Source organism: Xenopus laevis, chromosome 1S (assembly GCF_017654675.1).
Source record: "Xenopus laevis strain J_2021 chromosome 1S, Xenopus_laevis_v10.1, whole genome shotgun sequence".
In the NCBI taxonomy this organism is placed as follows: Eukaryota; Metazoa; Chordata; class Amphibia; order Anura; family Pipidae; genus Xenopus; species Xenopus laevis.
The window spans coordinates 123,466,718-123,481,602 of record NC_054372.1 but is presented as its reverse complement, the minus strand read 5'-3'; positions in this window follow the sequence as shown (position 1 = coordinate 123,481,602).

Sequence of the window (14,885 nt, the reverse complement as noted above, 5' to 3'; positions counted from 1 at the left end):
TGACAGCCACCCCAGAAAGACAGTGAGAAGAAAAGAAATGCCTTTAAAAGGACTATTTCACTTTAGATAATGGAGCATTGTTCCCAGAGTAAGGCTGATTTCATTGATAGTTATTTAAAGGAAGGGAAAACTACAACATGAATTCACAAACTCAACTACGGTTCATGGGGCTACAACCTTTAACCTAAGGCCCAAATACAATAAATAATTCCATTCCATCCCAACCGCACAGAATGAAAGGCTTGTTTAAAAGAATGATACATGAAGCATTCTTTGCAAATAAACCACAATGATGTAAACTACAAGGAAAAATATGTCTGCTTTTACTTTCCATTTGTTTTCGCTTTAATAGACTTGGAAATATCATGAAATGTGTTTTTGTGTGTGTGTGTCAACACAGCATTCTTTCTCTGTATAATTGCACACTGGAGGAAAATCTCCATGAACAGCATTACCATCAGATATTTATTACCCACAGGGGTGCCATTTTTTTCATGTTTTCTGAGCAAAATTGACAAATTTGAGATTAAACCAATGCAGAAAAAAATACTGAGTTTCTAAACTGTGGTATGTCTCCTCTCTATTCATATAATGCGCATCATAATTACCATAAGAATTACCTTTCGAAACAAGGGGGTAACCGTGCATCCATTTGTTAAAAAACAGAGACTGCATAATGGGTCATTTACAAATGAACCTGCAAGTGCACATGGTCTAAACTGGACACAATGGGCAGTGTATATTGATGCAATTCATTAAAGGAATTGTTCAGTGTAAAAATAAAAACTGGGTAAATAGATAGGCTGTGCAAAATAAAACATGTTTCTAATATAGTTAATTAGCCAAAAATGTAATATATAAAGGCTGGAGTGATTTGATATATAACAAGTCAGTCAGACACTACTTCTTGCTTTTCAGCTCTCTTGGTTTACACTGACTGGTTACCCTGGTTACCAGGCAGTAACCAATCAGAGACTTGAGGGGGGGCCACATGGGTCATATCTGTTGCTTTTGAATCTGAGCTGAATGCTGAGGATCAATTACAAACTCACTGAACAGAAATGTACCATGTGGCCCCCCTTCAAGTCGCTGACTAACTCAGAGTTATAGAGCTGAAAAGCAGGAAGTTGGATTCTGGCTGTTTTATTAGACATCCATTCACTCCAGTCTTTATATATTACATTTTTGGCTAACTAACTATATTAGAAACATTTTTTATTTTGCACAGACTATCTATTTACACAGTTTTTATTTTCACACTGAACTATTCCTTTAAGGATCTTGCATCCAGACACACTCCTGCACCAAATGGTTGTCAATGTGTTCTAAACCTACCTCTTCTAAAGAACGGTGCACAACTGCTTCTACCAATGCCAGGGAACCCTGGAGCGAACACCAACCTGGATGGCATCAATAGGGGCACTAGACTTGCGCCCAGTGAGTTGGCACATCCTGCACTCTAAAAATGCAATATGCAAGCAAAACAGCGTCTGTTTTGATGCATCAGAAGGTGACTGGAATTACTGAGGGAAATGAAGCTTAATGGTTATAAAACTTGGCAATTTGCATTAGAGTTGCATTTGGACACCCATAGCTTCTATTATTCAATTGTATGTTTAAGGCACACTGATGAAATTAATGTATAGTCATAAAAGGATTTTAGTTTTATTTAATGAGAAAAAAAAATATTTTGTAAAAATATGCTTATGCAATTCCAGTAAATATTATGTGCATGTATGTGTGTATACTACCCCAATAACATACATTTTATCCTGCTTATAAGTTAACTGTTCTTTTTAGCTATAAGGCATAAATATGTAACTTTTCATCCCTTTTTTTTTTTTTAGTTATGAGTTATGGTTAGGTTCCTAAATGCTGCATGGTGGTGGTGAGTGCACAGTCTTGCTGTTAAGTAGTACCAAAATAAATGCTGACCTTCTAAAAGAGCCACTAGCTGTACGTACATATACATATTTGCACCTGGAAGCTTGATCCACAAGCAGATTTCTTGAAACATTAAAAACATTTATCGTGTTACTTAACACATCTTAATGACACTATGCCAAAGCACAAAAAAGGAGAATTAATGGCAGATTGTTTAACTCATCTGGATGATGTAATAGACAGCAGGGTTAATCATGATTATTTACAAATTCAGTCTTGTAACCCATGGTAACCAGTCATCAGTTGCTGGCGTTAGTCCAGCTAGATTGATAAAAGCAAACATGTTTGATTAATTACTTTGGGTTGAAGAGCAAGGGCAACATTTGCTTTGCTTGCACATAGCCCTAACAAACTTTTAAACTGAAAAGGATAAAGGAATTACCTTCCAAAGCATCAGACACCCAGGCTCAGAATAACTACTGACTTAAGGTTAATTTTTCTTAAAGTGATCAGATATTTTATTTTCATCATTAATTAGTTCACTTAGTTTAATAATAATATAATATACTCTGTAATATACTCCGTGCCATGATCCAGGAATGTCCTTGCTTTATTATAATATAGCCTCGAAAAAAAGGTATATATATATTAGATCATAACCAACACCAGTTGGACAGCTATTCGAATAATTTGTTTAAATCTTACAGTTATGCATACTGAGAAGCCTAAGGAAGTTATGTAGTAACATGTGTCCTGGTCCAACTATCCATTAAAACCACATGCTTGCTTTCATTACTGACAACTGAAGAACAATAGTAAAAACTAGCTGCACATTATTGCTATAGGTACTTATTCAGGCAGTAACCTGTTCTGATGCTCCTTTGTAGATTTTTCAGGTCTAACAAATCTCTTCTCAGCTTTGCACGTGCTCTTACAAAGGCTGAAGACTTATCTTCTGAACCATGTCAAGTAGCAGAGGTTGCTCTTAGGCACAGATATGAGTTAAAAAAATAAAAGAGCCCAGTGTTGGACTGGGACACCAGGGGCCCACCAAAAAACTTTAGACCAGGGGCCCACTCCCACTATTATTTTATTCCTCTCCTCACTAAACCTCCTAGTCTCTTTTCTTTACATATAATAATCTATTATTCCATCTATTTAGCCTCTTTGTTCTCATAGAAATAAGGAATGTCCATGAAATAGGCCAAATGTTTAGCAGTATGAGGGACCACTGACACCTGGGCCCACCAGGAGTTTTCCTGGTATCCCTGTGGGCCAGTCCGACACTGAAGAGCCAACTTTAATTATGTACTCTTGGATCGAAAGAAAGCTTAATCAATGCATTATTCTGTATCAATTGAAAAAAAATATTATTTGTAGGGAATACCAAACATTTCTGCAAACTTTTTCACAAATCCATGCTAAAATGTTACCATGTGTTGTAGTATTTATACTATTCAATAAATTGAACAGATCAGAGGGGCTGTTTCTCTATCTGTGCTTACACATGCACATTGGTAGACACTAATAGAGAACCTGCCCAAGACTGGAGGTTTTTATGAAGCACAAATACTTTAAGGGGCTGATTCACTATGGGTCGAACATCGAGGGTTAATTAACCCTCGATATTCGACTAGGAATTGAAATCCTTCGACTTCGAATATCGAGGATTATTCCTTCGATCGAACGATAAAATCCTTCGAATCGAACGATTCGAAGGATTTTAATCCAACGATCGAAGGAATATCCTTCGATCAAAAAAACTTAGGCAAGCCTATGGGGACCTTCCCCATAGGCTAACATTGACTTCGGTAGCTTTTATCTGCCGAACTAGGGGGTCGAAGTTTTTTTTAAAGAGACAGTACTTCGACTATCGAATGGTCGAATAGTCGAGCGATTTTTTACTACGAATTCGAAGTAGTCCATTCGATGGTCGAAGTAGCCCCAAAAAACCTTCGAAATTCGACGTTTTTTTACTTCGAATCCTTCACTCGAATTTAGTGAATCGGCCCCTTAGTCTACTTTTAGTAGACTTAACATATGGAGATCCAAATTATGGAAATACCCCTTATCTGAATACCTCCTTGGTCCTGAGCATTCTATATATATATATATATATAACTTATACAGTACAATGGGTAACAAAAGTCAAGTCAAGCAAAACAGGACCACTCATGTGAGTGAGCAAACATATTTATTTCAGGTCAACATTTCAGTTCTACCAAATGAATCTTCAAGCATATATGTCTTGACAAAGGTTCACGTGGTACAACCGAAACGCTGACCTGTTTTGCCACATGGAGATACATATATATACAGTATATTGTCCTATAAAGCAAGGCACTCACATGGCTTTAAAGTATGGTGAAAAGAAGTAAAGATTTAATTTCTGTATTCCTGTTCCTAAAATAGACTTTCCAAATGTACTCAATAGTTTTATAACACTGAAGAATTGTTTTAACATAGGTATGGGACAAATTATCCAGAAGGAGCGGGACCTGGGGTTTTTCGGATAAGGGACCTTTGTGTACTTTGGGTCTTCTTAACTTAAGTCTACTAAAAAAAAAACATTTAAAGATGAAATAAACCCAATATGATTGTTTTATTTCCTATAAGGATTATTTATATTTTAGTTGGGATCAAGTACAGGGTACTGTTTTATTATTACAGAGAAAAAGATATATTTTTAAAAAAATGTATGTATTTTTTTGAAATGCCATCTATGGGAGATGGCCTTTACGTAATTCAGAGCTTTCTGGATAATGTGTTTCCAGATAACAAATCCCATACCTGTATATAGTATGTATTTTTACCAAAGATGTTATTTGAAATGTCTGCCATTCTTTATGTCACAAGTTACCATTTTTAAAATTGGGGGAATGCCTTTGACATTTGAGCAACCTTTTGTTTTTATCTTCACCTTTAGGACATTAAAAGGATATTCTTTCCTTTTATACTATTCCAGTAAACTTCTAGAATGTCTCTGTGTTACATCTGCTGTCTTTTAACACAGCACTGAGGACATGATTTAATGAACTAAATTATGCCTTAAGGTACATCATTCATCTCACTCATCCACAGACTTAAACTGATGACCTTAGTTCCTTTACCTGCAGGAGCTCTTACTATCCATAGAAGTCAGCCCCCAGGTTTATGTAATAAAAAAGTTAAACAGTTTGAAATGGAAATGTGATTTTCAGCACCCATGACCATATTTTATAGACCAGCAACATATTTATTCATTAACATGAAATGTAAAAACTATTTAGGGACTATTTACTATTGCAAGGTAGTATGAAAAGTGTAAAAATTAGGCCCATGCACTTTTTTTTTTTGCAATTTGCACACTTTCTTGAATAAAGAATTGCTGTAGGTCTCTGCATTCCATTTCGGATCACAAAGACCTGTGGCTATATTCATGAATACAAAGCTGCCATACTTGGCTATATTCTTAATGTACTGGAAAGTTTAGGCACATAGATGTCCCTTCTCCCCTCCCCTACTCTTTCCCTAACTTGCACATCATTCATACACAAAAATAAGGGAGCAGTAGAGGATGCAGGCTGCAACGCGGTCCTGTCCTCAGTATGGTCCTGGCCACAAAATACAGCAAAAAAAAGGACCCTAAATCCCACCAGAAAAATGCATATCATGAGGCCACTCTCACAAAAATAAGAGATGTAAGTCCTAAATAGTATTGGTGTTGTGTAGTGTTGGTCGAATTTATTCGCCAGGCATTGATTCTCTTTGAATTTTTCCTGAAATTGCGGCAAAAATTTACTGCAACCAAAAAAAATAGTCGCGTGTCAAAATTGTCGCATGCATAAAAAATTTGTGTGTCAAAATTATTCCGACGCCCATTGACATTAATGTATTTGGACCAAAAAGTCACGCTTCTAAAAATTGTCGCTTGTATCAAAATTGTCGCGCATCAAAATAATTTTGACGCCCATTGACTTCAATGCGTTTCGTGAATTTTTCGTAGTTTGGCTATTTTTTCGCCGTTTATGAATTTTTCAGCGAAGCTGCGCCCATCACTAGTGTTGTGGTGAAAATACGAAAGGGTCAAAAGACAATTTCAGAGGCTGGGTCCCTGTAGAGCAGTGATCCCCAACTAGTGGCTCGTGAAGCAAAGCAGAGCAAAGCAGAGCAAAGCAGAGCAAAGCAGAGCAAAGCAGAACAAAGCAGGCGATTATTTTTTAATTCAAGGCTTGGAGGCAAGTTTTGGTTGCATAAAAACCAGTTGTACTGCCAAATAGGCTGCCAGTCCACATAGGGGCTATCAAATACCCAATCACTTATATGCCTATTTGCCACTTTTTTTCAAGCTTTTGTTGCTCCCCAACTCTTATATTTGAATGTGTCTCATGGGTAAAAAAGGTTGGGGACCAGTGATGGACGAATTATTTCGCCGGCATCGGAATTGTCACTGGCGTCAGAATCGTTGCAGCAATTTTGTGAATTTATTCGCCGTCTGAGAAATGCGGAAATTCGCCACATTCGTCAGAATATAGGTTAGCTGCAAATCGAAATTCATGAAAAGTGTTGTAATGCATATCTCTAGTGATGAGTTATTTTTAGGGTTTGGTAAGTGGACATTCAAAATTATGTTTGAAAATGATTCATAGTAATTAGGTTTATGATTCGGTACTTCATATTGTTTGCTTATGCACAATCGCAGCTACTTGTAATGAGTGTACACATTGAGGCTGCATGTGACTATATTTGGGCATTTGGCCTTTAATGTTTTAAATGGATGCCTTATTACCTATGCTACGTTATCTGGGGATATCCTCAAAGACCAACATTTTCCTGGCAATTTCCTGCTGTGACCCAAACATACAAAAAGGAAAAAATAGATAAACGCACATTCCCTGGTCTCCTATTTCACATATGAATTTAATAGCTAAGCTAATGCATGTATTTTGCAAAACAGGGGTTTTTAGTTACAAAATTATGATCATAAAATTGATAAGCCACCGTACCTCGTCATGGTAAACCCTGTATGATGATCCTAACTGTTTACCTCTGGTCAAGATTTTTCTGGATTGTCATCTGCCTGCAGAACTACATGTCACTGGGTAAGTGTCTCCAGACCAAAGCATCTGCTGTGACCCATCCTGTGTTAGATTCTCTTGCTTGTTGCCAGTCCCAGGTTCTGTCTGATGTTCATTTTACAAAACCTTGGCTTACTACCTGCCTCAGGCATCCAATTCACCCTCTAACACCTCATTATGGTTTGATGCACAAGTCTTTCCCATCTTCCTCCCAATTATATGCTCTGATAACATTTACATAAGACACTAGTAAGCAATTAATTAATCTTGTTCCCAAAGTTTGCTTGACAGGTGGGAAGAAAAATAAAAAGAGAGAAGGGAAGTACAGAAGTAAAAAAGCAGCAAACAGTAAAGTACAGAAAGAGAAAAACAAAACATAAGGCCCTCAGAAGTCAATATGGATTAGAAGTTTCGATTTTCCTTAGTACAGGTACGGGACCTGTTATCCAGAATGCTCTGAACCTGGGGTTTTCCAGAAAAGCTATCATTCTGTTAGTCTACTACAAAAATCATTGAAGCATGAAATTAACCCAACTGGATTGTTTTGCCTCTAATAAGGATTAATTAAATCTTAACACAGTTTATTCCAGGGAAAGGGAAATCATTGACGAAAATGTGAATAATTTGATTAAAATACAGTCAGTAGTCCATTAAATCTCAGAAATGCAGAGACCGACCAAGCCAACCTGGTTGGCCACCTCACCCAACCACCAGTGCTGTCGTGGAGGAGGAGCATGCAGTGGGCAAGAGAGACCAGACTAGACATAGGTAGAAGACTCTTTGGTACCAGCCCAGCACTCTAGGCGTATGCCTCTTCTGCCCACCTTGCAGGAGTATCATACTTCGGCCCTTGACCTTAACATTTAAAGGTCATATAAATGCCTGCAATTGGTATTTTTTTTCAAATTTTTGTGATTGATATTTGCTTATCTATTCTGCCTTTTTTAAACTTAAAATACAAAATGGTCTACAGTTAAGGTTAGAGACGCATAGGATAGAGGCTAGAGTGTTATAATTCAGGTTCTCTACTATTTGTCTTATAGTCTGTCATTCAAACCACTGCCTGATTCCTAGAGTCAATGGGACCCTAAAAACCATAAAAGTGTATAATGCAGAAATGTAATAATAGAACTTATTTTGTAAAAAAAAAATGGGCCAATGCTTACAACAATGGACTAAATTGTGAATATTTTTATACATTTCAATTCCATTTGTTGTCCATTACCAGCTAAGAAAAAAAAAGTGAAAAAGCATTCACCAAATGTAATCCATATATGTTCTTTTTATCTAAAGCTGTTTATTATATAAACTTGAATTGTAAATGAAAAGCTTTGAAGTTAAATAATCTTTAGAAAAACAAACACACACAAAGACTGATTCCATGTGGTCTGACTGCTTTGGATCATTAGATCCTGTTAACATCTTCTTTATATACAGGGTACATGAGGTATAAAAGAACATCATTTGAATATGTTTCTGTGAATAAACTACCACCCTGACAGTATGTTTTTGCCCCTATTATCTAATATCACCTTGTACAGAAATCAGTGTCTTTTAGGAATCCCTAAAAGCAGTAAAAACATAATGTAGTAACAGGTGGTCTTTATTATGCAGGTCAACAACACTGTCAAAGTGACTTTTAAAAGGTGACACTCCACCTAGAAGGTTATCAGGATGGAGTCATGAAGTCTAAACAAACTGTGAATAACAAAGTAAATGGACTATATTTCTGACACCCTTTTTAACTCATTTTAAAGTTGTAAATTTAAACAGTTCAGTTTCCTAGTTGATCTTACTCAAAACTTCATAGCTAATAATAGTAAAGAAATGCTTAATTGAATTGCTATGTATAATAGGATAGAAATGCTTGATGTGTTTTGTAGCTGCAACTTTTTAACCAATGATTTTTTTATTGTTTGCTCTAGAAAGCATGCAGTCAGGTGGAAATAAGCCCAGATTTCAGTTAAGAACAAACATGAATAGAGAAAAAAAAATAGCATTTAGCTGTGTTTCAGTTAAATAATCAGACATGGATCTGCTATCTGCTATTTTGAAATGAAACCTGTTCGTCCACTATCTAGAGAAGTCTTATTATGCTTATCTGATTGACTAAAGGCAGTTTCATAATTACTATATGATGAATACACAACATACAAAAAAAAAAATCATCCTTCGCTTTGATAACATACATGCAGTGTAATCAACAACTTATCATACTGAAATATTATAAACCTCTTCATCATGGTGCAGTAGAGGTTTTATTTATTTAAATTGAAAAATAAGCATTGGCAGCAAAAATCATTTATGAGGTTGTGTATCCCTGGTCTACAGTGGTATATGTGTGTATCTGTTTGCAAATGTGTATGTCTGTGTCTATGTAAGTATGTGTGTGGTCTAATTCCTTTGCACTTCAGTAATTTGGGATAGTTGCTATAACCCCTGTAGGCAAAGGCAGATTAGGAACAAGGGGCTGCTTTTTCCCAGGCTTAGCAGGGAAAATGACTTATCAAATGCTGCAAGATTTTATATTTCTTTGGCCACTGAACAAAATGTTCTGAGTATGGAGAGCTTCCAGAATTCCTAGTTCAAACTCATTGCAAATATTTCTTTGCATTAGTTAATGATCCAGCTACACTTGTAAGCAAACAGTACCAGCATATCTAATCAATGTAGAAAAACTAACACAATGCTTATTAAACATCTGGATGTCATTTTCTGGTTAGATTGAAGTGAAAACACATGCAAATTCTTTTGATGTTAGTCCCAACAAAGAAATAGTTGATAAAGAGGCCTACTGGCCAGCCAGAGTGTCATTTACATGCAGTCAAGCCATTTCTTTTCAGATTTTCCCTAGTTCATTTAGTTGGTTTCCTGCAAACTCTAATTTTGCCATTCCACGAGAAACCAAAAAAATTTTATTTGAGGGTTTAAGTGCTAAACAGTCTGCTACTGATTCTTCCCCTCTCCCAACCTAAGCTTATGATTTTTTTTCTTGTCTTTTCAGAGGCATACAAATTGTTTGAGCTGGAGTGAAAATGTTGTATTTTTATTATCCTTTAGAAATTCCTAGTACAAAGAAAGAATGGAACATTTTGACACTTTATACTTTTATGTAGGTCATGATATTCTAAAGTGTCCTCAAATTCTCAGGAAGAACTGCAGTGGCCATAACTCTCCCATCCCTCCCTGCAGTGCTGTCATTGTGCATGCATTGGGCGAGAGACCCTAGACTAGTGATAGGCAGAAGACTCTTTAGAATGTACCAGCCCAGCACCCTAGACGTGTGCCCCTTCTGCTTGGGCTTTCAGGAATATAAAACTTTAGTGATAGACCTTAACATTTAAAGGGCCCCAAACAGTGGCTCATGAGCAGCATACTGCTCTCTGACCCCTTCAATGGTGCTTCCAGTGGCCTTACAGCAGGTGCTTAATATTTAATTCCTGGCCTAAAGGTAAGCTTTGTTGCATAAAAACCATGTGTACTACTAAAACAGAGCTTCCTCTAGGTTGCCAGTCCACATAGAGGCTACCAATAGCCAATCACAGCCCATATTTTGTACCCCCTTTGTTTCATAGGTAAAAAACCTTGACTCTATCCTTCACCATTGCTGAAGCAATTATTCCTGAGCAGTCCCCCTCCTGTCATTGCTTTACCATTCTTTTGAATGGTAGGCAATGACATGCAGAGGATGAAACACCATGGGGCAAATTTACTAACCTCCCAAAATTCGCCAGCGACGGCTTTGCTCACATCTCAACACTTTGCCAGGCGTAGATTCGTCAGGACAACGCTAATTCAATAAAATCCGAAGTTGCGTCCAGGGCGCTGAGTGATTGCAAAGTTGCGCTAGCATTACTGCGGCAAGCAAAGTGAAGTTGCACTATTGTTGCCTCATTTGCATATGGCGTGAAGTTAAATTTCAATGGACGTATATGTTGCAGCAAATACATTACACTTAACAAGCCCAGGCAAGCTTAATAAAATAAAGTTGTTATATTGCCCTACACATGAGCCCAGTGTATAGTTTAGGTGCCATGTTATGAAATGTAGGGGGGAAGGTGGGTACCCCAGAAAAAATGTACATTCTTTTCCGGTTATCACCCTAAAAAATTAAAAGTCACCAACGTTTTTTTGGGACTTAGAAAATTTTCAAGTATTTTTGCACTTTTTTTATTGCACTTCGCCTGGTCTGAGGTGGCGAAGGCAAGTCTGCTGCAAGAGGTAACGTTCAGTAAAATCCGCATCTTAGAGAATTTGCGTAGTTACGTCTCTTTGCCAGAGCACAAATTCTCCAGGCATTAGGGAGTGAAGTACCGCTAGAGTCTATCTCCTTCACTAGCGAAGTTACACCAGCGACCATTAAGTACTGAAATTATGTCACACTGGCGAATTTTCGCTAGCGTTAGTCACTTCGCCCTTTAGTAAATCTGCCCCATGTGTGCCAAAGGCCTTACTCCAGAAGCCTCCAGTCAGCACCCCTCTATTTGTAATTAAATGACAACTCAATCAGATATTAGAGGATGTTGAAGGTTGTATTTCAGCAGGACTGCAGACTGCAAATTCCAGTCCAATATCCTTATAAATTTTAGTTGGGGTAATATTATACCTTAATACAATTACTTAATTGTTGCAACAGTAACTTGACCTGCTGCAGTTGTTTCATTATTCTTTATCATAAATCAATGATGCCACAACTTAAACCTATTATTATACTGCTGAATAAAAATATGTATTTATGTATTACATAGAAAGTTAGTCATATGTATATAAAGCTTTTAGCATAAAATAGTGCAGTGTATATTGAAATTCCTTGATCCATCTGTTTTTTCATTCCCAAAATAAATCCTTTACTGCACTGAAGGCTTCTTTAAACAATCGTAAGTGTACAGCACTACACAAACTCTTCATTTATCACTTGTGAAATGTTTGTAGAAATGTCTACTTGAGTGTTCAAGTTTATAGCTTTCATGTAGAGGAAATCTCAATGATTTGCTTATTGCTGTCCATTTGCCACAGAAATAGAAACACATACACAGTCTTATTTTTGATTTCCCTGACAGCTTTGAAAAGCATGTGGGTGAGGAATGACAATTGGGTTGCTATAACCTGCTATTATCCAATTACAGTTGGGTAACCAAAGACAGGGAGCTGAGCCTTTATTTAAGAATTTTTGGCTGGTTTTAACCACATATAATCACACAGCACAGGCCTGATGTGGTATAAGCAGGAATCTGACATATATTCATTTAAATATTCCAGAGAAAATGGTTGTCCAAAACATTGATATAAAGGAAATAGGAAAGATATCACATTTAACATGTATGGCTGTAAAAGTGGTTGGTGGGATACATTGTAATCCAGTACATTTTTATAATAAAAATGCTTTTGAGATGTGCAATTAGTCAATTGACGGGTATGGGTTAAACCACATTTTACAGCCTGCTTTTGAAAAACATTGAGCTGAAAATAAGTACAGGCATAGTAACCAACCGCAAAGCACGAGGTGCAAAATAGTTTCACATTTCCCTTCTTGAAAGCAATAAAAGAGGGTATTGTGCTTTAAAGTAGTATATACAGAGGAGTTTGAGCGCAGAATGCATTCCTATTTTATTTAATTTTTTTTAATTACCTTTAATGGTGATGCAGCATCATTTTAATGTTGTTCTCTGTTGCAGTTGAATCTGAAGTCACTTCGGTTAGTTCTTTGAAAGTTTATAAAAGCTTATATTTGCATTTGTAATGGCTTTTATGCCTTACCCTTTGGGTAAAAGGAACATCTTCCTATCCATACAAATATAGGATGATCGGATATATTAATAACATAATTTGTCTACTTCCCAGTATAAAACCTCTGTCCAGTCCTAACTGAAGGAAAAGGATCCATCAGTAAGGTTCATGAACAAGAGTTGCTGCATTCATGTGTAACAGAAGGCAACAGTCGACCCATTGTGTTGTAGCTACTCCACCACATGAGCAAATTTAGTGTTGACGTGATACTAATTGTTGTCTAAAATACCCACTTCTGGGATGAATGTAGTTGAAGATCTTGATGACTAGCTAGGTATTGAGGAATTATCATGGTCCAGGTGCTCTGCAAGGAAGAGCAGGGACCATCTAGGGCAGTTATTCCCAACTAGAGGTTTGTGAGCAATATCTTGGATGTTGGATGTTGGATGTTGCTCTCAGTGGCCTCAGAGCAGATGCTTAATTTTTATTTCCTGGCTTGGAGGCATCATTTAGCATGGTATACTGCCAAACAGAGCCTGCTGTAGGCACAAATACACATAGGAGCTACCAAATAGCATCTCACAGCTCTTATTTCTCACCCCCATGTACTTTCTTAAAAAACTCTTTTTATTTGAATGCGGCTCATGGGTAAAAAATGATTGGCAACCCCCAATCTAGGATAATAGGGCTAACCTGAGAGATTTTTAGGGCTAAACATATCTTGAAGGGCTAGCCCACCAGCACCTTGAGGTCTCTAAAGATGGTGCAGCGTGAAGTGGCTTCTTCTAGATCCCCAGATAAATCTTGTAAATCTTACCCAAACGTTTGGGTATTGGAAGGGGGCCTACCATAGGTGCACAAACATGTTTGTTTGTATATGTTTGGATTGTACAAACATTTTAATGACTGTATCCTTCCTACTGGTCTCAAAGGAAGAGTGCACCATAGGGTAAACCTATTACTTGTCCAGTTTAGAAGTGGGGCTACATTGTGTTTGTAATACGATTGAATTGAAAGCACAATATTAGATTAGATTAGATTCAACTTTATTGTCATTACACAAGTACAAGTACAAGGCAACGAAATGCAGTTTAGGTCTAATCAGGAGTGCAATAAGCAGTAAGTGCAGGATAAGGTATAAATTATAATTGATATGTACAAGAATAAACTGGATAATATTTACAGAGGGATTTACAGTCATATGAACATAATATACAGTTTGTATTAACTATAATCAGGAGTTACGAGCAGATGAACAAATGTACTGGTTGCTACAGTAATTATGAATATGCAAAAGATATGAACAAAATTTACAGGTTTATTTATCAGGGATTGACATATGTATAGAAATGTATAATTAGAAATTTACAAATGTATATGTGCAATGGATATGTACATTTACAAGTGGGTCTATACAGTGTAGTGCATTGACTATGTGCAATATTGAATGTGCAAATAATCAATGCAATATCCACCCCAGATAGGATATTTTTGGGGAAATGGGCAAGAGACATCTTGTCAGGTTTTCAGCTGCACTTGAGGAGGCAGTCATTAGAAGAAATTACTTATGCTGGTCATAGACACCAAGATAAAGTAATACAAATCGAAGGTTCATACGATTTTGAACAGTATATGGATAGTCATAAATTTTTCATACCATGGCATTTGATTTCTGTTGGCTAACAATAATTTATTTTCTACATGTATTCCCTATGTGAAGTTATCAATGGAAAACTACTGTCACTGTGGAAAATTGTGCTGTCTGATCATTCATTGGCTACAAGGCTAAAATCTGCACGTCTATGGCCTGCTTTAGATGTACTGATTTTTAAACCAGAGACCTGACCAAATATTTTTGTCAACTGTATCAATTCCTATAAGGAGGGCCCTCTGCCCCCCAGATATGAGTGTATATGAGCTAAATTTTATTAATTTCTCTTTGGGAGCATATATTTGGGAATTTCCTTACGGCTGTGGCAAACATCTCATTGGCAATTAAAAACAGGAGAGGGGACAGAGGGCAACCGTGTCTTGTGCACCTGGACAGTTTAAAGGTCTGAGTAGTAAAAGTTCCTAGCCAGAGAGCAGCTGCATGCATCCATTATACAGAAGTCTTACCATGTCTAAAAAAAAACTTTGCACAAATCCAAATCTTTCAAAGACTTTCTAAAAGAACATCCAGTCTACCATGTTAAATGCTTTTGCTAAGTGACGCAC